Source organism: Felis catus, chromosome C1 (genome assembly GCF_018350175.1).
Source record: "Felis catus isolate Fca126 chromosome C1, F.catus_Fca126_mat1.0, whole genome shotgun sequence".
NCBI lineage: Eukaryota > Metazoa > Chordata > Mammalia > Carnivora > Felidae > Felis > Felis catus.
Genome location: NC_058375.1, coordinates 154,634,753 through 154,658,717, shown reverse-complemented (window position 1 = coordinate 154,658,717; position 23,965 = coordinate 154,634,753). Strand labels below are relative to the sequence as shown.

The 23,965-nt window shown below is 35.3% G+C and overlaps 1 protein-coding gene across 3 annotated transcripts in view; it reads right to left on the bottom strand.

Moving 5' to 3' along the window:
- CSRNP3 (cysteine and serine rich nuclear protein 3) overlaps window positions 1-23,965 on the bottom strand; it is a 212,332-nt gene that overhangs the window by 93,599 nt on the left and 94,768 nt on the right. The window contains exon 1 of one of the 3 annotated variants that reach the window (XM_006935332.5): window positions 10,406-11,176. The exons of 1 other annotated variant lie outside the window; for it this stretch is intronic. The gene's annotated coding sequence lies outside the window, so the exon portion shown is untranslated. Of the gene's footprint in view, window positions 1-8,538; window positions 8,684-10,405; window positions 11,177-23,965 lie in introns of those variants that run through there. One more of the 3 variants, XM_019838201.3, reaches the window with a different exon arrangement.

Sequence of the window (23,965 nt, the reverse complement as noted above, 5' to 3'; positions counted from 1 at the left end):
CAAGAGCCTCCACTCTGGTGATTTATCCCACTTCCTCAGCTTGGGTGGATATTCAGAACCTGGAGAAATGATTTCTTATGGACACATTAGTTCAAAGTATCAAAGAAGCTTAAGAATCTGTTGTCTCTTGTTCCTTTTACCACCAGGGTCATCCACTTCCTAGAGAAGGGGTCTTTCCAACTTCTTTGGTGTCTTCTACTCTCAGGGAGACATTCCATAACAATTTTAGGGGTTCCTTCACTGTTTTCTTGGCTACCACCTACTACTCTAAAACGACTACCCCAAACTGACCTCCTTTATAACTCTGTATCTTGGTGGATGATTCTGGGTTGCAGTACACTCTCCCCAAAACAGTGTCTGTCTTTCCTAAAAGGTAGTTGGAGCGCCTCGATCCATTTATAATACTGGTCAGCTTTTAGTGAGCACCGACCATGGGCTAGGCTCTTTGTACCTATACTCTGTAATCTTTTTCCCAATCCTCCAAGGTTATTTTAACAAAAGAAAGCAAGCTTTCAGAAATCTAGATCATTTTCCCAAAAGACCTCACCCAAACTTTCCCTTAAAAATATTCCCTGACCAGCACCCCACTGGGTTAAGTGATCTCTCTGTATTTCACAGCTCCCAGTGCTTATCACTCTTTATCATAATTGCTGGCTTGCCTGCCATTTTCTCACACTTGACTGTAAGGTTCCTCATGGATTGAAGATGTACTCCAGTGCTTTGCTCAGTAAATGAATGGCCATCAATTTGGAGTCTAATCCTGGATGAGCTACTAACGAGTGGCCTAATTTTAAGTAAGAGGATTACCTCCTTGGGTCTCAATTTCCACTTCTGTCAAAATAAGGGGCAGACATAACTAGTGAGAATGGCTCTAATGCAATGCATTCCCCACTACCTGGTCATAAAAGCCATAAAAGCTTGGTCATATGACTCTATCTGGCAGGGGGGCCCCAAGAAGTTTTCCATGTTACCTGCCATTGAGATTAGTTACCATCCATATAAGAAAGACAGAGCTTGGTTTTTAACCCCTCTTAACCCTAAGCATTGTTCATTAGTTGGTATTTGGCAACATGGCATACTAGAATACATGTGAACTAGAAGCCAAAAGTCCTTTCCTCCAGGATGTTCTTTTAGTTAGCAAGAGCAGACAAAACTAACCAAGAACATGATAAGGCTTTTAAAACTGTTGAAAACTGATCAAGTGCCCATTGTAAGCCTATTTTTCTTACTCTAACAAAAGTGCCAATGAAAAATTTATTTTATGTGCTTGCTATTAAGGCTAAAGAACAGTACTTAGCCTAATTCCTTCGGCGAATAGCAATACTTACGCATTCAGGGAAAAAAAGACCTCACGTACTTAGAAGAATTTAGAATTATTACTGCAACACTGAGAGATAACATTTTTTTTTCCTCCTTAGCACTTAAGAAGTTTCTCTTCAGTCTTTTAGAAAGCTTCTGATTAAATAATAAAGTAGACTAGCGAGTGTAGATCAAAGGGTATTTAAGGGATATGATATCCTTTTCTTCCAGAAGAATCATAAGAATAGTCCAAAGGGAAAGAAACTTTGAAAACATTTTCCCCATAAAGTACTCTAAAGTGGACATCAGAGTAAAATATGGCCAAGCTTTGAGACCATACCCATCTAAGCACTGGGATCCTGCCAAAGACACTGTGCAAAAAATAGAGGAGATTTTTAAAATTAGAATAAGTGGAAGAAAGTACTTTGGACATGCTTTAAAATGAATCACCACCTTAAGGCAAGATATAGATTTTACTACCTGAGGTGGAGAACGAGTTATTCAGCCTCCAGCGCACACTGCATTATAGAGCAATTAGTAAAAATAATATAGACTGTAAGATTAAATACCTGGGTTTTCAAGTCTCAGTGAAGGTTCTACTGGCACAGATGAAAACTGGTTCAAAATGGAAATAAGTCACATCAAATTCATACAATCTTCTAAAATTTGGAAACTCACTATTTAGAGAAGTTTCACCATTCAAACAAGTTTGACAAAAGCAGAGTCATGATACTCCTTCCCATCAATTATCCAACATTTGTTATCAATGTATATTTATCAAAAAGCACTTCTGGGTGTGCTACTATTAAAATAACTTTTTTTAATTAAATTTTTTTAATTTAAATTTTATTTTTTAAAGAGAGAATGCACATGTGCAAGAGAGAAAGAGAGGGAGGAGTAGATGGAGAGACAGAGGGAATCCCAACGAGACTCCACATTCAGTGCGGAGCCTGACTTGGGACTCGATATCACGACCCTGTGATCATGACCTGAGCTGAAATCAAGAGTTGGACACTCAACCAACTGAGCCACCAGGTTGCCCCAACTATTAAAATAATTTTAAGTAAAAAGTGTCGATATATTTTTTAAGTTTCTTTTGAAAAATTCTTGTGACTATATCAGTTGACACAGTATTCCTTTTTTTTAAGATTTATTTTTGTGAGAAAGAGAGGAGAAAAAGTGCGCGTGCGTGCACGTGATTGGGGAGGGGCTGAGAGAGAGTGAGACAGAAAATCCCAAGCAGGCTCCACACTGTCAGCACAGAGCCCAATGTGGAGCTTGATCTCACAAACCATGAGATCATGACCTGAGCCAAAATCAAGAGTCAGAATATAGTATTTCTAAACATCATTATGATACAGAGGAACTTTAAAACAGCAAATCTGTGACACAGAGACTGTTTCATGATTCAGAGAAATAGCATCTTTACCACATGAGTTGGAATCAGACTATGCTGCAAAACAGCATTGGATCTGCAAACATTTCTTGGGCATCTACTGTGTGCCAGGCTCCCTCTATAATTGAAAAGTTCATAGTCTATGGATGAGACAGGAACTCTGGATGGAGCAGAGATGAATAACTAATACCTTGGTCATATAAAGTCAACATGGGAATGGGAAAAAGTAGAGCAAAGGCACATTGATGAAAATTTTTAAAGCAATAAAGGATATAAAATGAGAGCTTATAAAAGTACATACTGTCACAACATATGTGAGGATCTTTGTGGAGACTGTGCTTCCAGTTGGAAAAATTCAAGGTATCTATGAAGCCACATATAGTTTGAACTTTGATGGCTATGGTGACTGCCTTCTCTACTTGCCACATCTCAATAGAAGATGGTACGAGGGAGGTATGACTTTCAATAAATTCCTCATGGGTTTCTATTTTTGGAAAACACGTCTTTCCCTCATCTGCTGAAATCTAAGATGTTTCATCAAGAGTCTCTGTAACTACAGGTTTGAGCTGAACTTGTCTTATCGGCACCAGGGAATCAACTCCTATGGGTTGAAAAATCATAATATTAGCTAACATTTATAATATTATGTGCTGGGCATGCATTGTACAATTTCATTCCCGTAAAAACCACAGAGATGATCATCCCACGTTGCAGATGAAGATGAGGCTTACAGATTTCAAGTGTCATATCCAAGGCCACATGGATTGTAATTGACAGACCATGTCCCGGAAGTGACACAGGGTTGGAATTTAAACCTTACTTCCCAACCACTATCCTGTTCAGCTTCTTCGCATTCCACGACATACTTTGAACTCACATACCCAAGAAACTATATAATAAAGGCATTTACCTATCAAGAAAACAACAGAATATTTTCCTGGCTGCTTAGTTGTTCCTAAATTGCCCTAAATTTATAAGGCATTATTATATTAAACAAAATTACCCAGGTTTGTTGAAGTACTTCTCAGGTTCTTTGAAATACTAATGGTATTCTTCAAAAGAAGACCAGAATATGAAGCTTTCCTCCAATACTTTGTACTAGTTCTTATTCTTACAGGGTATCTTTTGACACTAAGTTTATGGAACCAACATTCCTTCACATCATCAAAGCTCTTCAGAGTGTATGAGAACACCTATTGATCTAATGGAAATAAGTAACTCCAAAGTGTCTGAGAATAGTTAACATTCAAAAAAACTTGTTTCACATGGACTGAAAGATATACTATATAAAAATACAAAGCTTCTTGTCATCAACAGCTGTGGTCACTTTAGAATGAATGAATGTCTTGCGTGCCAACACTGTTGGTCAAAAACCAGTTTCTGGCATAGTGTTATTTGTAGTTATTTTGCTTTCTCTGAGAGACTGCAGATAATAAGATGTAAATACTAATACCTCGTGAATCCACTTGAACTTCCATTTAGCTATAGCTTTACTCAGCATGATTACAGATAAAGATAGCAGCAATTATTGGAGCTTAATGAACATTTTTAAAAATAAGTACCAAGGTCTCCCTTCTACTTGTTCATTTTGAAATCATTGTTTATTTTCAGGGATATCATTTAATTGTAAGATTTCTCCTCAAATCTCAGCCACAGTTGTTCTTTGTTACAGTCAGAACCTGATGAGTTGTCTTGAATAGAACTGTTTTTCCTTCTCCTGTAAAAGGATGTCACAGCACAAGAGCACTGCAGTGTTTTTTTTTTATAATAAACTTGTAAACTAAGAACCCTGGCCTGGGAGCATGGTACTAGCTTCCTTGTTATCTTAACATATACATTGTATTAGTGAATTTTCAAAGACATGAAGATTGATGGCTCAGTTGTGTTAACTTTTTTCGTATGTTACTGGGGAAAATGTAAAGTATGTGTGTCACGCACACACACACAACTAAACGCATTTCTGCACCAATACGTGGATTCATAAGCTTGCATGGAGATAAAAGATTGTTCAAGTAGCAACTCTTCCTAGCTAGCATGGTGGTGGGAGGTGGTGAATCTCAGAGCCCCAGGATCTGAGAATGAAATAGACCATAACCTCCAAAATTGGCAAGAATAGGTATAGGACAACAATTTTTAGTCAAATGCCACACACAAAAATTGGTCTGTGTGTTTCCTTTGGTATATCTGTTGGAGATTCCTTATTTCCCTATTAGGCAAAGTATTTCAAATTCTTGCTAATGGTATAACATGCCAGATTCTCATGGTAGCAACAAGAACTGGAGTTCAAACATGATTTTCAATATCCTGAAGATAAGAAAAATTAAGATAAATGTTACTTATTTTTTATGTTCCTATACTTACTATACTGTGTATGCGCAGGTATCAGAAGTTCAATACATAGGAAAAGTATGGAGTGATGTTTATCTCCCTCTCTTTGCCGACCAAAGTCCAAAAGATTTAGGATTTAATGTAAAACCAAGTTCATAAACTTGATTTTTAAATTGTTCTCAGATAAAGAGCAATTATTAACTATATTAGAAAATAATAAGTAGTAACATGGGAAAAGAGGAAAATTATAAAAAGCATATAAAATTTATAAAAAGGATATACAATTGCATACCAAAAGCATATGATGGCAATGCCATTTGGTGTTGGGGGACAGTTGGGGAGCAGTTTTAAAGTCCAATATAATGAGGGAATAATGATTCTTATACCATGAAGAAAATCTAAACTGGTTTCCACTTTGTTCAACAAAGCAGAATGATATGTACTATATTTTGCTTCCATGAAAGCAATGACTATTTTTAAGATAACTGGCTATTAAAGTTATAAACTTCACTTATTTGGAAAATTGGTTTATTTAGGACAGATTATTTCTCAACTGTTCTAGACAAAGTATTACTATAGCATTGCTATGTTTCTAATAATATAGAATAAAAATAAGTCTTTAAAATCACTTCACAACCTTATTATACTTTTCAGTAAAATTAATACAATTCTATTTAAATTCCAGAATAGGTCACTAAAAGTGCAATCATTTTGATCGTTTCCTAAGAAATGCCAGGTTAAAATATAGAAAGAAATGTGATTGTTTTGAATACTCATTTATTTTGAGCATTCTCCTTCTATATGTTATAAGTCATTTTGTTCTTGTTTCTATTTTACAGGCACCGGAAGTTCAGGAGAAGGACATATACGGTGATAATACAACTTAAAACCTAGACATGTGATTTTGAGATCACAACAGTTATTTGTAGGTTTTAGACTATGTTCCATACTGCTAGACTGAGTAAAGCATATTTGCCCTAAAATCTTTTCCAAGCTTACAATATGGTCTCTAGTTTTGAGTGATGACAAAGACAGACTGGTAATCAGAATGCAGGAAATTAATTTTTGAAAAATCATTAAAGATTCCTTTGAAATTTGATATAACACCGCTTCTTCAAGTACACCAACTGCATATCCTCCAATGATTGGTTTTTACATTGCTCTATTTACTCTTTTACTTTACAAATTCAATTTGAGCTGTATTTACATGAATACATTTTTTCCATATATATTTAAATATCCAGTCCATGAACTTACTGTGTACATGCTGCTGAGATTTGTATGGAAGTAGTGTGGTTCCAGCTAATGCAAAAAAGACTTCAAAGTTTTGACTGAATTTGCATAGAGACATAAATTATCCAAGATATTCAAAGCCATAAATTTGCTGCAGGACATATATAGCTCTCTGGTGGCTTACGAAAGCACAATTCTCTTTATTTCACATTTATCTATTACCAGGTTTTCTCCAACCTTCATAGGGTCTCCTTTTTGGCCCACAGCATTTTTATTTCTATATTCAGAATGTGCTAACTGGCAATGGTTGCATTGAAAAGTTACCAGTATTGGACTGCCTAAATGAATCTTCAGCTGGGTTCTTTCCTCCTCAACTGTGCGCTGTCTAAACACACATAGGTTAGTAGATAACAAATTATGGACATGACCTGAGTGAGGTAAAAGGAAAATAAAAAATTTTTGTTTCAAAATTGTTGGATTAAATATGATTGACGACAAGAAAAATTTTATTTGGCTGTATAACTAGGTAATATATATCATAGATGTGATATGTGACATATGTAAAATGTATCTATACATACCTACTTCATAATATGTAATTATATATATATGTGTGTGTGTGTGTGTGTGTGTGCGCGTGTGTGTATAAAACAAGTCTACAAATGTGCTGTTTGTACCAGAGGACAGCATATTCCATTTGACATAAGAAGGTGATTATTTAAAAAGATATCCCCTTTAGCTGCAGTCATTACTGAAAGTTTCAAAAGAGAAAGAGTTTAGAAGAAAATGGCAGTTTTTGCATTTTTAAAAAACTCACACAAGACATGAATTCCATCTCCTAAATTAATGTCAGGATCCAGGATAAATGTCATAATGTCCCCACAAAGTGATAAATGGTGGGAATCTGGCCCTAAATGACTAACACAAGGTGATTTCATAAATGTTTGAAGTGTCCTCTACTGTTTTAAATGGCTATCCTCCTGTTCTGGTCCACCCTCTACCCACCCCACTCTCTGTTTTAAAATAAAAGATACTGTTGCCAAACTACTAAGCCTTAATCATTATAATAAAATGAACGCCCTCTTTTCAGTGCAAAGAAAGTAATTAAGTTTATCTAAATATGTATTAGCTCTTTGTATGTAAGCTTCATAGAATTCATTTTAAAATCTTATGCAAATAAAAAAGCATAAAGCAGTAATTTCATGACTAAACATTATTTTGTCTCTTCATCTTTCCAACATAAATTTTCATACACATACAACCTGTAATATAGACAGATGCACACTTGATGCAAATTAGAATAACATTTTTCCCTATCAACATTTTAGCTGCCGAATTGATACATTTAAAATTTTTAATGATGTGGATAAACATAGTCTGATCATGCTGCTTTAATTAAGTTTATTTAAAAATACATTTTGGGAATAAAAAAGCAATATGAGCAATATAAGTGAGTACACATTTGTTTGGTACAGGTCAGACTTTACTATGATGTAATCACACATTCTACAAGAGTGTGATCTTTAGTGCATGGAAAAAGGAGACTTTTGTCCTGCCTATGACATTTATAAGAATCACTTTACAACCCAGACTTAACTGAAAGACAAAGTCATAGGAAGTTGAACATGCTGAGTTCAAAATAGGGTTGTCTAAAAAGTCCCAAAGAAAATGAGTAATAACTAGAAAAATGAAAGAAGCATTTCCAAACTATAACCCCTAAATAAGAAATTCTTTCTTTGATACAGTGCTTAGCAATAAAATATAGATGAAGATGATTAACACTGAAACCCTCTGTATAATGAGATGAAATACAACTTATTAAAACTGTCCTTATGACGTTTTGTGGGATATGAACAAAGAATTCCATCATTTAATTACAGATACCTCACAAGAATCTTAGGCTATGAACCCAGTTCTAATTTAAAATACAATTTTTTGAAAAATGTGAAAATGCTGCAAAAGTTTTAAGTCCTGATATTTATTTACCTAGATGTTTCAGCCCAGATATCTCTCTGCTATCAAAAACTTTCCAAAACAAAACAATTATTTAGAATCCCCAATTCAATTTTTTCCTTATGTGAAATTATTCCATTGGAACAAAACACCCATGTTTCAAATTGAAAAAAAAAAAAACCAAAACACTAGAAGATTTAATAAACTAGTTAAGAGAAGCTGAAAACCAAGAACACCCTGCCAATTTCCACAATGACTAAAATAGCCAGTCCTCCTCAGTGTCTTTTATAGAAATAAAATTAGGCGCATCACGAAATCCGTCACCGTACCTGCGTGCACTTTAAAGGACTACGGCACACACGCTGTAACATCTTCACTCTGAGAAATAAAGCACACTTCATTTAACTGCTGCAAAACACTGCTGCAGAGAAGCCCAGTGCATTTTTTTTTTCGGCCAACTGATCCAGCTTTCCACCAGCCCCGTGACCTTTGAACTCCCTTCTGCACCCCCCACCCCCTCGCTTCTGCAGTCAAAGCCTCAGAGCTGGTCTCATTTGCATAAGGCTCAGGCAGCCCTCCAGCAACTGGAACGGAATGCTGGGTAAGGAAGTGTGGAACTGCAGCTCCGCCAGAATACCTGAATCACCGGAGGGATGGAACAGGCGATGGGGAGTGGGCACGGACTTCTCTGGGCTGCCAGCATCACCGACCCCGTGTCTATTAATGGATAAGTGTTTTTAACTCTTTGTTTTAGAGTCCTGCTTTCTCCCCCACCCCACCAAAGGGAGCTGTCAGCAGCAACTATGGTAACCAAGGAAACCCAAATAGTCAAATACTTCATTTAAATACATGTGGAAAACCAATTTAAAAATTTCATTAACTTCTCTTGTTTTTGAAACATAGCTATTTTTTTCCCCCATCGGCATACATATCGCATGCATAATCAGGGACATAGGGTATTTTGTGTTGTTGTGGTGGTGGTTTAAACAGCATTTTACAAGCATAAATATATTTTAGTTACTATACAGATACATGAAGTCACTGTAGTAATTCTATAAAATGTTAACATGAGCCCTAGTGTCTTAAAGACGATCATCCTAAGCGGTGTCCAAGAAATTAATTGTTAAGAATTTAGGTCCCAAGATGCTTTTAAAACAATACAGCAGTAAAAATGTAGAGCAAAGTTAAACTATGTGTTTAAATTCAAGGATTCATGTAGCAGTAATGCTTGTCTGTCTTTGGCAAAGATGTTCAGTGTTGTGCTATTATTTGCTAGAGTTATTTCTTCCCTTGTCTGCCTACACACAGCAATCTCTCTCTTTAAAACATAAACTTCTCTATTGCTCATAAGCCTAAGAAGTGGTTATTTTCTAGATACAGAAGGTCATGTGTGTACATATTTTTATAAATATACATGAGGGTACATGTTCTTTCCTAAATGGTGAATAAATGGAAATATGCATCATCACAAAATTAATCCATTCTTCTTTTGAAAATTAAGCTAATTTGTTTTTGTCCATTAGGGAGTGAATAATATCTAGAAAATAAAAGGTTTTATGAAGTATTTTCCGTCTACCAAAAGAAATACAAAATGAAAAATAAAAGGCACACAACAGATTAATATAAATATATATTACTATAGTTAAATATAAAATGCATTGTTCTAGTAGTAGCATTCTTAACACTTCAAAATTTCCTTATTTAGAAAATTTTCATTTAAATAATTAAATATGCCAAACCTTCCTCTTTCAGTGTACAGAAAGACATCCATAAAATCTGAATGATATATCATCAATTTATAAGACATGTAAACTATTGCAGTGCAGGATTTTTTTTAACACTGGACAAATAAATTTGAAGCTTTTTATTTGAGCTATTTATTAGTAGTACTCTGGTTTATATTATTTCTGCATATATAGAAGATTAGAAATTATTGGATGCATTTTTTCTTACCCATAAATTTTTAAATAGGATAAATAACTTTTCAGTTTACTATAATCATAGGAACATTTCTCTATCACATCTGACTACAGCAACGATTTAATCACATTGGGTCAATTCAAGTGCATCCTTCATATTACACACTGCAAATATCTTGCAAAGTTTTTGTTTAAGGGAAAACACGCATTAGCCCATCCTAATTTAAATCCAATCAAACACAAGGAAGTGTTGGGAGTAATTTATAAAATCACTGACCTGTTCAAATAGCTGTATGTAGTCTTAGTCCTTGCACTCTTTATTCATTAGAATCCAAAATAAATTGATTATCATTTTATAATATGTGTCAGCATCACCGAAGGCACTGTTCTTCCTGGTTCAGTGGAATCTTCTTAAATTTGCCAGCCCTGTGTTTTATTGCTGGTACCGTATGCTTTATTGTTCAGCGACAAGAGCTTCACTCTGCACAAAGACTCATTACCTACTGCTTGCTGCACGGCATCAGCCTCACTGAGGCTGCCTATATGTGATCACATGGGAGTTTTGTCTGAGAAAGCCAGGCATGCCACTGACTTCACTGTGTCTATGGATATTTTTATCAGCTGAGGTCTGCTAGGAGGAAGGAATAACAGATTATGAAGCTGCTCTAAGTCATTAATGCAGCCCGACTTATGGAAATCCTTTCACAAGATTTTTTTTTTTATTATTATTATGGAAAACGTTTGAGCAGGCATTCAAAAGAAGTTAACTAGATTTTATTTTAATAAGAGGCTGAATAATAATTTAAGGAAAAGGAACTAGAAAAAAGCAGTTTTCTACCTTCTGCTTTCTGAAAGTACTTTTGTACAAATGTTATTAAAGAGCCTTGCTCAACTGAATGATTTGACAGTCTGTTTTAACCTTTCAGTTGCTGGTGTTTCTTTTCTTGGAGGTGGTTATTTTCAAAAAGGATGAGTGGCTGTTTCCCTCAAAATCTCCTCAATGAAAATCTCAATCACTAATAGATACTATATATGAATAAAAATAGAGTATTCTAATTACTTTTGATAAAGTAGATAAGAGGGTGAGTCTGTTATTGATGTATATAAATGAAGTAGGTGATTAATTTATCTTCTCAAAAGATGACACATTCTTAGAACAGCTGACTTAAAAGAACAATGAAGATTTCAATTTAAAGATCTAAAGGACATGTGGTTCATATTAATTCTTAAAATCGCAGTAACTTATTTTAGACAGCTAACCTCAATAAAGCATATGGTTTACCTTATCTGATTTCAGTGTTAACAAGTAGTTTCAGAGCTGACTACTCAACATTTACAGGAATTTTCTGCTGTATAGATATTCGATTAATATATATTAACATAAATATGTGTATGTATATACACACACATGTACATACACATATATAGAACACCTTTCTAAAAATGTTTTTTAAATAATGAAATAATTACCTAAAATTATTTCTTAACATTTGAAAATGGATTGTGGATTTCCAAATGAAAGAGCTATTTAATTATTGGAACTTGATGAAAAAAATTGATTTCTTATCTCTTTAATAATTGTCTAAATTGAATTGATAATTGAAAGCTTGTCACTTGTTAATCTCAGTTGAAATTTTATGACAAATACATGCAAAGTGCAACAAAGAGCACAGAAGGAAAAGTCAGAAGCACCATAAATGAAGACCAGAAAATAAATTTTCTGTATAGTTAGACATACGGTACATTTTAAAAGTGTTTGTAAATAAAACAGTAATCTTAAAAATTACAAACGTATGTATCTGCTCAAGCCTTCCACCAATAAGAAATTGTTTTCTGGAAACAATTATAACTTAAAATTTTTTGTGTCAACTGAATTCTTTAAAACTAATTTTAAGCCAGAATAGTAAGTATAGCTAAATAGTCCAGTCCTTAAATACAATGACCTAACATCATTCTTTACAATATTTTTTTGTTGGGTTAGCACTGATTTAGAATGTTTTAGGTCTTAAATAAATGCCTTTTGGTGGGCTTTTCTTAACATTGAAAAATAGTCAGATATGTTTTAAATGCCACCATTTTAATGCATTTGTTCCAAAATGCTCATGTTCATTTTTTCCTCTGCACACAAGATCTATGCTAAAGCTACAAAACCTTGGGGCATTAAAAGAAAAAGGGAAACAGAGTGTTCTTGTATTACAGTGTACCTCTAGGTATTTAAATATATATTCATTGTAGCTAATATCTTTGATGATGTCATCATGTTAATGTACAAGGAAATAAACAAAAGGCAGCCATTTTTCTTTTACTGCATCACTTCAAAAACAGTGAAATAAAATGGTTGCCAAATGGAAGGAAAGAATCAGCAGAAAACTAAATTACTTCCAAATCTTGGGAGAGGGAGGGCAAGGGATGTGAAATTGGAAATAAAAACTACGTGTATGTGAAGTTTGTCTGAGTGTATGTAAAGAAATAATTTACAATAAGCAAAATAAATAAATAAATAAATAAGTAAATACAAGGAATATAGAAATAGCTAGTAATTAAAACAAATACCAGTAAAATAATGAGTCTCCCATGGAAAGACTATAGTCTATAAACTTAATACATTAAATGTAAAAGCCTATTAAATCTATTAATATTAAAAATGATCTTTAAAGGTAGACAACAGAGCTAGAAAGATCTAGAAAAGGACAGAATGATCATGAGATAGTAATTATCTTTCCAAGTCTGCTACTGCCTTAAATGACGTTGGTCATTTGGTGAAATATTCTAACATCTTATGCTTTAGTTTTTAAGTCTGCAAAAGAGGAACAGAAGAGTCTTTGGAAAGCATGTCATGGAGATATATAGCAGTATTTTTATAGTTCAATTCTCTAAACTGGTTTTAACCAAGCAGTGTCAACTAGTATTAGTAAAATGAAAAAAGATGATGTAAAATCTTAATGACTGTTTAAAAGAATTTTAAACACATCCTAAAAGCAGAGACAAACAGGACTGTTGGAAGCACGAGGTGATTTTTTTTTCTAATACATGCAGAAAAAAAATAGAAATAAATTTAGTAGCTGATATGAAACAATATTTATAAAATTGTCTCAGGATGAAAACAAATTACAAAATATACCCATCTTTCCAATCAAAATTCTGGAACTCTCTTGTCTGTAACATAACAAGAGAATTGCAGCAGAGCATTTGAATTCTCACATTACACAATGAACAATGGTGCCTCTGCTTATAGAACAGTTTCACCAGCCAAGAATTCTTAAAATTTGAAATTAGCAGAGAAACACAAGATCACGACTTAAAGAAGAAAATTCCATCCAAGATTAAAAAGATGTTTTAACTTGCTTTGTTATGCTAAAAACCGAATTAAAAAAGATGTTTTGATTCTTACTACTGACTCTTAAAAGCTTGGTTTTTCTATAATGAGAAAGAAGCATCATAGAATTATTTTGTTTGCCCTCCCCGCTTTTCTACAAAATAACCAAAGCTTATCAAAGTAAGTCAAAATATGTGCTATCCAGCGCATGCTAAATGGATGATCGTTTGAACATTCTACTGCACAGAGGAAGATAGAGGAGAGTTACTTATACCATCACCTGTTTCTCCTGGAACTGTATTAATTGGCATATATACTAGCACCTTCTGTTGGATTTATCCTTGATCAGGCTGGATTTTCTTGCTACATTTCATCCTCTTTTACGACACATTCAGAGAAGTCAGAGAAGTCAATAAGTTATCCATGTCAGCCTCAAAATCCAGGACTAATTCAATTCAATTCAACAAACATTTATTGAGAGGTTACCATGTACCAAGCTTTGAAACAGTTGTTAAGGATATAAAAAATGAAATATACACTGTTCCCCAGAAGATTGTAGTCTCTCTAGCTAATAAATAAATAAGTAAATAAATAAAAAAATAAAAATAAATTACTGACCAAGTTATGGGAGGGTAGTAGAGACATGTTTTTTAAGGTTTGAATATTTTATTCACTTAGCATGCATTTTATGTACAATCAGTACAATTTCTGTATTTTCAGTATTGTTTCCTAAAATCAGAAAATCATTACTGTAATTAAAAGCCATTTATCAAATACACGCACACACACACACACACACACACACACAGGCTACAAAGTCTATGCTATAATTCTCATCAAGAGGTTGAATCTAATTTCCCTCATCTTTATTCTAAGCTAGTCTTAATCATTTGCTTAAACAATAGAGGCTACAAAATTGGTGTTTTGGAATGTCCAAGGTTAGGTGCCTAAGAATTGTTGTCATTTATACTTGAGCCTCTTGGAACACTCTCTCTAGGAGCCTTGACTGCCACGTAAGAGGATTGACTACCATAAGACCACCATGGTGAAGCCACATATAGGTCAACAATCCCAACTGAGCCCAGCATTTAGCCATTCCTGATACCTGACACATGTATAACGTGCAGTCTTAGACCAACAAAACCTATCCATCCACCAACTGGACACCAAAAAGTGATCCTAGCTGCCAGTATATGGAAAAGAATCACTTAGCTGAGCTTTTCACAAATTCTTGTCCTGTGGAATGCATATGATACAATAAATGCGGGTAAAAAAATTCTTGTCCTGTGGAATGCATATGATACAATAGAATTGCTGCTGTTTTACACCACTAAGTGTTGTGGTAGTTATTTGCCAATTACTAAGTGGAACATATTGACGTGGATGACAGAGACAACACAATAAACCTAAAAGTACATGAAACTATAATCTGATACACATATTCAGTGAAATCAATGAATTTCACTCAATAAAATGAATGCAGTTAATGGGTATATTAAAAGGAAATACAACTTGGGAGGGTGGAAAAAGAGAAATACAACTTGGGAGGGTGGCAAAAACATTCAAGCAGTGTTCAAAGCAAAGAAAGACGGAGATACCTGAGAAGATTGTACTGCAGGAAGGGGGTTTCTGAACTGATAGGAAAGAAAGTGCTTAACTGGCCAAGAGAAAAGGAATTCCCATTTGCAAAAGGGTACTTTGGGAAAAGCCCAGAAACAAGAGCTAAAGCTTTACTAACTATGAGAGGAACTCTGAAGAAATTTGGATGACAGGCAAGTGACGGGAGGTTGCAAGAGAAAAAGGAAATCTAATGATCTTTCTTGGAGTGCTCTGAAGCTTGAAATGAGGAGATTTTTGCAACATTGATGCTGAGAAGTCACCAAGGCATAAAAAGAGAGGTATGGTCAAAGTGATAAAGAAGGCAACTCTGACAGTTCGGGAGTGGCTAGACCATGGGGCCCTGAGGCCACAACAGGGAGCTTGATGAAGAGGAGATAGAAGAAATGATGAGCATTTGAACTAAAGGGATTGGGTGAGATGAGCAGAAAGGAGTTCATCAAAAAGAAAGAAGGACTTTAAAATTGATTGGATGAACCAGTCTGATCTTTTCTAGCTTTAAAAGTCAATGTTTCTATGAATCAGTTACCAATTATATATGACAAGTAGAGAGCATTAAACTAGTTTTGTCAGGCAGATTTAGTAATTTCATAGGTATTTTAACTTGTTGGCCTCAGTTTGTCAACTTTCAGATGTTGAAAAGAAGTTGTTCATATCAAATATTATTAATGTTGTGTTTGAGGGGCTGCAAAAAAAAAGACTGAAAAAACAGGACCTTCCCTAAATAAAGTACGTAGAGGATAGCACTTATATTTCTTCCTGTTGTCTGATTCCTAAGTTAGGAAAACAATGTCAGGAAAAGATAAAGATGTCCTAGTTCTGTAAAGATTAAAAAAAAAGGTAATTTTGGATAACGTAAACTAAAACACCACACGCACACGCACGCGCAGACACACACCCACACCCACACACACACACACCGTATTACCTATCAAAGTAGACAAGCCTGTTGGGAGTTCTATATTTTTGAATCTTCATTCTATCTGGCTATTAGGCTACCAGAGTAGCAGATGTTAAGTGGCCAGTGAATGGCCACTCAGAATGATGCAGGTTAAATGGTAGGAATAGTTCTATAATTGCTGCTCCTGCACATACAATATGCACATAAATCATTGGAACACAGCTGCAAAGAAGTCTTTATGCAAAGTGACCCAGAGAAGAAAGTATCCAGATTTCCCCCTAACCTTCAGTCTTTTTATCACCACAAAGGCATTAAAAAAGAGCATCTATCAAGAGAAAAGGGTAAATGAAGCAAACCTCCTCCCTGAGAACACAAAGAATACATTTATTTCTTAGTAACCATCAAAGTTAATTACAATGATTTCTTCTTATGCTGAATTAGATGTCTAACCTGGGACAAAAAATATGGAGTCAAACAGCATATGCAAAAATCAGACATGAGCTGAGCGGGTAAAAAAAGAAAAAAAAGAATAATTTAATAGGATCAGTGCCTTTTCCAAGTCAATGAAAAGGTTGCATCATAGCTAAAAGGGCTATTTGGGGGTCAAGGCCCCCCCAAAAGTTTCTTATATTTTATTTCACCAATGCAAGTCTATAAATACTTGGTTAATAGACTGAATCTACTTTGACTTGTCTAAGAAACAGCTTTGGCATATTTTTTACCCGTGTTCGTTTGTTCATTTGTTCATTCACTCATTCACTCACTCATACATTTTTTCATTTCACATTCACTGAGTACTATTTGCTCAGAACTTGGTTCACTGCTCTGATAGGTTAAAGAGATGAATAAGTCACAGTATACAAAGTGGCTCTCCATCTAGAGGTAGAAACAGATATAACGAGTTATAGCATAATGGGATAAGTTCTATAAATGAAGAATATATAAGAACATCAAGACGAGAGTGAATAATACTATATAAAAATAACGAATAGTTATCAAGACTTACTAAGACTGAAGTGCTTTACTATATACGTATTAATTAACTCATATAACCATTGCAAAAGCCTATGAAATTTCCACTTTTACCATCTCTATTGAGACATCTCAATTTCATAGATGAGACAACTGAGATGAGACTGGCTAAGTGACTTGCCAATGTGGTGATCAGTATGCAAACCCAGGCAGTATGGCTTTAATGCTGTGGGGCTCCACGGAGAACATGTTACCTAAGGTAGTAGTCATGTGGTCTGCACAGAAGGGGTGACATGGGAAATAAATCTTAAGGGACGAGTAGGAGTCCTTTTGTGGAAAAGGAGAAGTATATTCTAGGCAGAAGAGCTAGAATATGTAGATTCTGAGGCATAACTAATACATGTATGAAAGAAACTAAAAATTTCATTGTGAGAATGGTAAGGTTATTTGATCTTCATGGGATTGTGCATTTGGGATGCTGGGATATTTGGAACTCATCTTGGAGTCAGTTTGTACTCACAGGAGAGGTTTAAGTGGCTTGATTGTGATTTATTAGGTAACACTGGAGAATGAATTAGAGAGAGGGCCTAGAAGAGGGGAGACCCAATGAGACTGCTGAAATATCCCAGAAAAAAGTTACAAAGCTCTGAGTTACATCCCTGGGAACTGAGAGGAAAGATATTGAGGAAGTAAATCAACAAATATTTAGCCTGGAAGTGAGGGAGAACCCTGAATCTGGGAATTTTAATTTAGGAGACAGCATGGATGAGGACACCAGTAGCCACAGTTAGAAATATCAGAAAAAGCTTAGATGTGGAGCCATTTAATAGTGAACATGGAAGGCCTACCACACACCAGGCCAAGAGTATAAGGTTTTAAGGATACAAAGATGCCAATTTGGCCCTTCTGTGCTCAATGCCTGGTAGAGTTGCTCACAGACAAAATCTGTTACCCGGATACACATTTCCCTCCATCACAGATAACTTGTAAGACTATAGAATTTCTCTCAGTGGCCTGATTAAAGGTTAAAAAAAGAACAAAGAGTGACTTTTGCACAATAAAATTTCAAATCTGAAATACCACCAACTGAACTTAATTGTGGTGCTCATGTATATAAAAAAGCTATAAAAAAGTGTTCTGCACAGATTAAAATCATGATCCAGATCACAAAGTCCACCTCCATGCTTTCTATTAATCATACAACATGAAGAAATACAAGAAATAAATTAGATTTCTCCTTTAGGCAAATGTTTTAATGAGCTTAATCCCGTGGCTTGCTATTAATGCTAGTGACTGGCTTCTTTGAAATGAGGCATGCATTTTCTTTCTTGTTCATATAGTCAGCTTCTTATTTAGTATTCATTATTCATGTCTATTTTTATCAAAGAGCACGAGTACATGAAACCATGATCCAAGCATGTTTGGCTCTAATTTTTATCTGTGGAGGGAAGAAAATTATACACTCTTATTATACTGGAATATATGATCGGTGTGTACATATGGGGTCTTAGTACATACATGTTCCTTCGTATTAGAAAGTGGTGCTATTTAATTTGGGTGGTCAGGCTAAAGGACAGACATTTTTTTTCACACCTATTTTAGTGTCGAATATCAACATGTTGCAGGAAAAAAAAGCCACTGGCCTTGTAAATAAACGAGTAAAAACAAGTTTTGATCCCAGTCTCAATAAACTCTACCTAGATATCCTAAGAGTTTCTCATGTGAATAGCAAACCATGTGGGATTAAGAATAGAGAAAAGTGTAAACACATTTTATTTGAATATTAGAATCCCTGATAACTTTAGCTGACAACCATGGATACTGCAGCAATTGCCACTCTTCAGAGGCCATAGCATGACTGGGATCTTTGCCTCTTTAATTACTGATGGTTATCTATGGAACATGCAATTATGATGGCTGAGAAAAAAAACTGAGCATCATATTGCTACTGTTTTCCTGCTGCTCACAGTGAGGTGACTTTAACCTTGTCTGTATATGTTTGATACATTGTATTTATACAGTGTTTCTTTGACCTAGGAAGCTGATGGCTACGTTACTCCATTTCTCCATTACTCTAATTTACTATGTTCTGTGGCCACTATGGAAACAGGTAGCAGCCATAAATTTATGGTTTAATGCACTACAAAGAGAATAAGGCTTTTAAATACAAAGATATTTCAAGAGACCACACTTAGAGTGATTAAAACTTGAAATCATTTAAATATGCTTAATATATGATTATTAATAGAGTGTTATATGAGACAGCCATTAAAATCAGAATCATTATGACTGTATAAAAACAACAAAAAGGGGCGCCTGGGTGGCTCAGTTGGTTAAGCGGCCGACTTCGGCTCAGGTCATGATCTCACGGTCCATGGGTTCGAGCCCCGCGTCGGGCTCTGTGCTGACAGCTCAGAGCCTGGAGCCTGTTTCAGATTCTGTGTCTCCCTCTCTCTGACCCTCCCCCGTTCATGCTCTGTCTCTCTCTGTCTCAAAAATAAATAAATGTTAAAAAAAAAATTAAAAACAACAACAACAAAAATGTTTACAAAATAGTAGTTTATGAAAAAATTTACCAGAAATACTAACAAACATTATTATGACTAATATGTATGAAAGAAGACTAGAGAGGAATTAATCGTCTTTTTTTTTTTTTTAAGTTTCTTTCTTTTGAGAAAGCGAGAGAGAGCACAAGCAGGAGAGGAGCAGAGAGAGAGGGAGAGACAGAGAATCCCAAGCAGGCTCTGCACGGTCAGTGTGAAGAGCCCGATGAGGGGCTAGAACTCACAAACCGTGAGATTATGACTTGAGCTGAAATCAAGAGTCAAACACTCAACTGACTGAGCCACTCAGGTACCTCAGGAATTAAAGGTCTTAAGAGTATGCATGACTGTAAAGCAATACATACATGTTGATCTCAATATTTTAAATATACAAGCATAAAGTAATTAGAAAAATAGAATCAAAATCATAAAAATAGTTCTCTCTTGGGCTTTAGGTAATAGGTGATTCTGATTTTCAATTTTGACTTTCTAAATATTTCACAATTATTCTTCTCCCTGTTGCTAATAATGCAATGTAAAATTCAATACTATTACAATTGTTATTATACTGAAATTAATTGTGCTAGAATTCATTTAATAATAAGAAAAACATTTAAAAATAAGAAGACTGTTCAAATGATTTCACCTGCTGTAAGTGTAAGCTTTTAGATATCAGGGAAATTGAACTCTGTCTCCGTATTCTAACCTTAGGCTGAATTTGGCACGTGATGGCATCCTGACTACAAGGTTCCCTTAAAGACATGATTGCTTTTGAATGAAGAACAAATATCTTCCCAACACTTTCTTTAAGCAACCACACAATATGTTGTTTTTCTGAATTCACTGCTGAGGCACTACCAGCAAGTTCACCTGTCTACTCCCACTCTCTTTCTAAGTGGCAATGGACCCAAGGGGTGACTGCAGGTGGTGCAATAAAGTGTCAGTGAGTAACCCTACTTCTGACTCAACTGCTGAGCCCCACATTATGGTGAATTATTTTACTTGGCCAGAGGAGAGAGATTATATTTAAATTTTTTTTTAATGTTTGTTTATTTCTGAGACAGAGAGAGACAGAGTATGAGTGGGGGAGGGGCAGAGAGAGAGGGAAACACAGAATCAGAAGCAGGCTCCAGGCTCCGAGCTGTCAGCACAGAGCCCGACGCGGGGCTTGAACTCACGAGCTGTGAGATCATGACCTGAGCTGAAGTCGGACGCCTAACTGACTGAGCCACCCAGGCACCCCGAGAGAGATTATATTTTAACAAAAATAGTAAGGGCGCTAGAGGGATGTGATACATATTTAAAATAGAGAAAGATTTTGAGAGTTAAAAAAAAATCTATAGCTGGGCACTATGTAGTTCCAGTAGAAATTTAGCAATAGAAAAAGCGGAAGGCCTGCAGTGAAACACTGAATTGGGAAAATATTAGTGTCTTCCTACTAAGCCTGTTTGTTTGGAGAGTGCCTGCAATGCGAAAGTCAAGCAACTGAACTCCTGCTTTGTTGCTCTCCCGGAGACAAGTGATACTGAGACATCTGAACCTAAAACACATTGTCAGTGAATTTTGGTAGAGTTATTAATTGTACATTGGAAGGAACCAGCCATAATACAGACTGAGAGTGTTTCCCAGGCAACCATGTGAGGGACTACTTTCATTCTGTATTGATCAATAAATCTTTGGCTATAAATGGGAGAGTCTGGATTTTACACTTTCCTCTTGCCTTCATCGGGTGAACTCTGAGTCCCTCTTAGAGACTCAGCTCAAAAGTGCCATCCTTTTAAGCCTACCTCCATATTCTTTGCACATGGTGGAGAAAGAAGCCATTCCTTTCTGTCTCTCTTCCATGTTTATTACTCTCCTATACATTTTATAACACCATACTATATTAATGTTGTTTGCATTCTAGAAAGATACCAATAAGCTGGGATCTAAAAGTTAAAGGCTCTGTCATACTCCTATTTACATCCGTAGAGCCTACTGCAAGCCTTTCACGTTAGAGATGTTCAGTGTTGTTGAACAAGTCTTTGTGAAATTGTTTTTAGAATATAAAGTGTATGCAGGCCTTTAGAAAGCTGTCTTTAGAATGTCTGATAGTGCTGGTAACATGAAGGCTGTTATTCAGAGGACAGAATTATTGTTTAACATCAGTTTGCAGTTTGTGTTTTTGGAGCTTATCTTAAAAAAAAAAAAAAAAGATGACAAGCTGGAGGTCTTGCACACCTTTCTTCCCCCACCCTGTACAACAGAGTTAAGAAAATTGGATCAGACAGGATACCCTGCATTTTATCTCCTCTTGTAGCCCATTCCACAACTGGTAACACATTTTCAACTTTGTTAAAAATTTCTCCCACTGATAAAACTTCTTGAGCCTTTTTCTCAAAGGCCAATCATCATTACTATTCCTTTTGCCAATAATTTTTCTCCCTTCCCCTTTTTTCCTCAAAACATGAAAAGATGTGCTTCACACTTACTTTGCACACACTTAATTACCTAACATAGTCTCTTTGAAGTCAGGTAGATTTCTTTTGGAGTACAGATACGTGGACATCAAGAGATATTACGGCTTTGTTAATGGGCCTTCACAAATATTTTCATATTTTGGATCAACACATCTGCCAAACGTAAGCCATTTTAAGAATACTATTTCTGTCCAGAGTCTTTCTGTCAATTGATGGCATGTGTTAAATAAAACTATATAAGACAGACTAAAATGTCCATATGTGAATATTACATATAGAAGAGCTTTTAATTTATATTCATTCAGCATTAATTTCACTGGACTTCAATAGTCATTAACATAAGAAATACTTCTTCAGACATTGATTGATAATGAGAATTCCCTATCCCCCATCGAACCTACAACAGATGGACCAGAAAGAAAAAGGGTTTACAAAGTAGAAATTCCTTACTAAGTTTTTGTCTATCACAGCTGTCTATTCTTTCCTCTTCAGGCAAGGGACATACTGTGCTGTAGAAAATGGTAAGATTTCAATTTAGTTATGGAGAATTTCACGGGACAAAAGAGATTTTAATGTGGCCTATATCGCACCAATTTTATAAACATTGGCATTAAATTTGTAGAAGAGAGAGCAAATGTAATTTTATAATATTTGCAGAGAAAATAAAATCCCAATGAACAGTCCATTTTTGGATTCAGTGACTATATTGCCAAAATTGAAATGGCTTTTTGTAGAATATCAAGAACACAGAACAAACAGAAAAATTATTATTGAATTGGAAAAGTAAGAAATTATTCTTGGAGAGGAAGAAGAAAGATCTCAACCATTCTCTCTTTATAAGTCCAATTTCATATGCCTTTTTAGGGGTTTTTGCTGCCTAACTTGAATTTATTCAGCCTTTTTATGGACTTGAATCTTCTCCTGAGATGTTTTAAACAGTTTTTTTCGTCCTTAAATAGCCCCGCAGAATAGAAAGATCACTTGTAACTTTGTAACTTTATCCCCTTTTACTGACAGGAAAAGTAAGGCATAAATATTTCAAGTGGCCATTTTCTTAGCTTAGAGTAATGCTTTTTTTCACTCAAGTACTCTGGCTTTTTATTATTTAACTGCAGAAATGTATTCGACAAGTGATAGTCCTTAGTACTAATATAAGGAATTAAGGTATTTCCTTATATATATTAGATGAACGGATTGTGTTTAAAGGGATGTTTCTTAGCCATAAACACACTATGTGAAAGTGGACAGCCATACACACACACACACACACACACACACACACACACACACATAATGGCATCTTTTTGGTCTCTTGAATGTTTAAGCCACAGTGAACCAAACCACATCATGAACACTAGTGAAACAGTTTAGCGATTAAAGACAGATCACTAAGGGACTAGATCTGCAAGCCAAGTACATAAGGGACAACATGTGGTTTACCATACAGACCTGCATTTCATATCTGATTGAGTAGTCAAATTATACATAATATTTTGAACTTTGCTTTTAGACAGTACTTTACCACCTGATTACTGTATTGCTTTTTTCCTGTGAAAAACAGAATGACTTGAGTAACTCAAGCTCTGTTTTGTAGTAAATGCGGCAATATTGCAGTCAGGCTTCCGCTGGTTTGGTGGACAGTCAGCGGAGATGGGAAGGCAGTGGAGCACAGTCACAATCACTCAGTGAGAACCACATGGCTTAAGGGTAGAGGGAAAAGATAGCATAAATCTCGGCTTGGCTATAGAGTAACATGACAGAAGAGGACACAGGAAAAGGGAGAGATAAGCATCGTTCACAGGTGTTTATGAAAAGTATGGTCCAGGAGGTGCTAACAAGGGACTGTAACTATCTAGTACTCTTACTACATGGTTCAAGACCATGTGTTATTTTCAAAATGGCTTTACAGCAGTCACTGAGCAATTTCCTCTGTCTCTGGAAATAGTATATCTATACTATTTAAATTTGGTATTACTATTCAAAAAATATTTTCAGAAAAAAATTCCATTCCTTCCACCATTTAACAAGG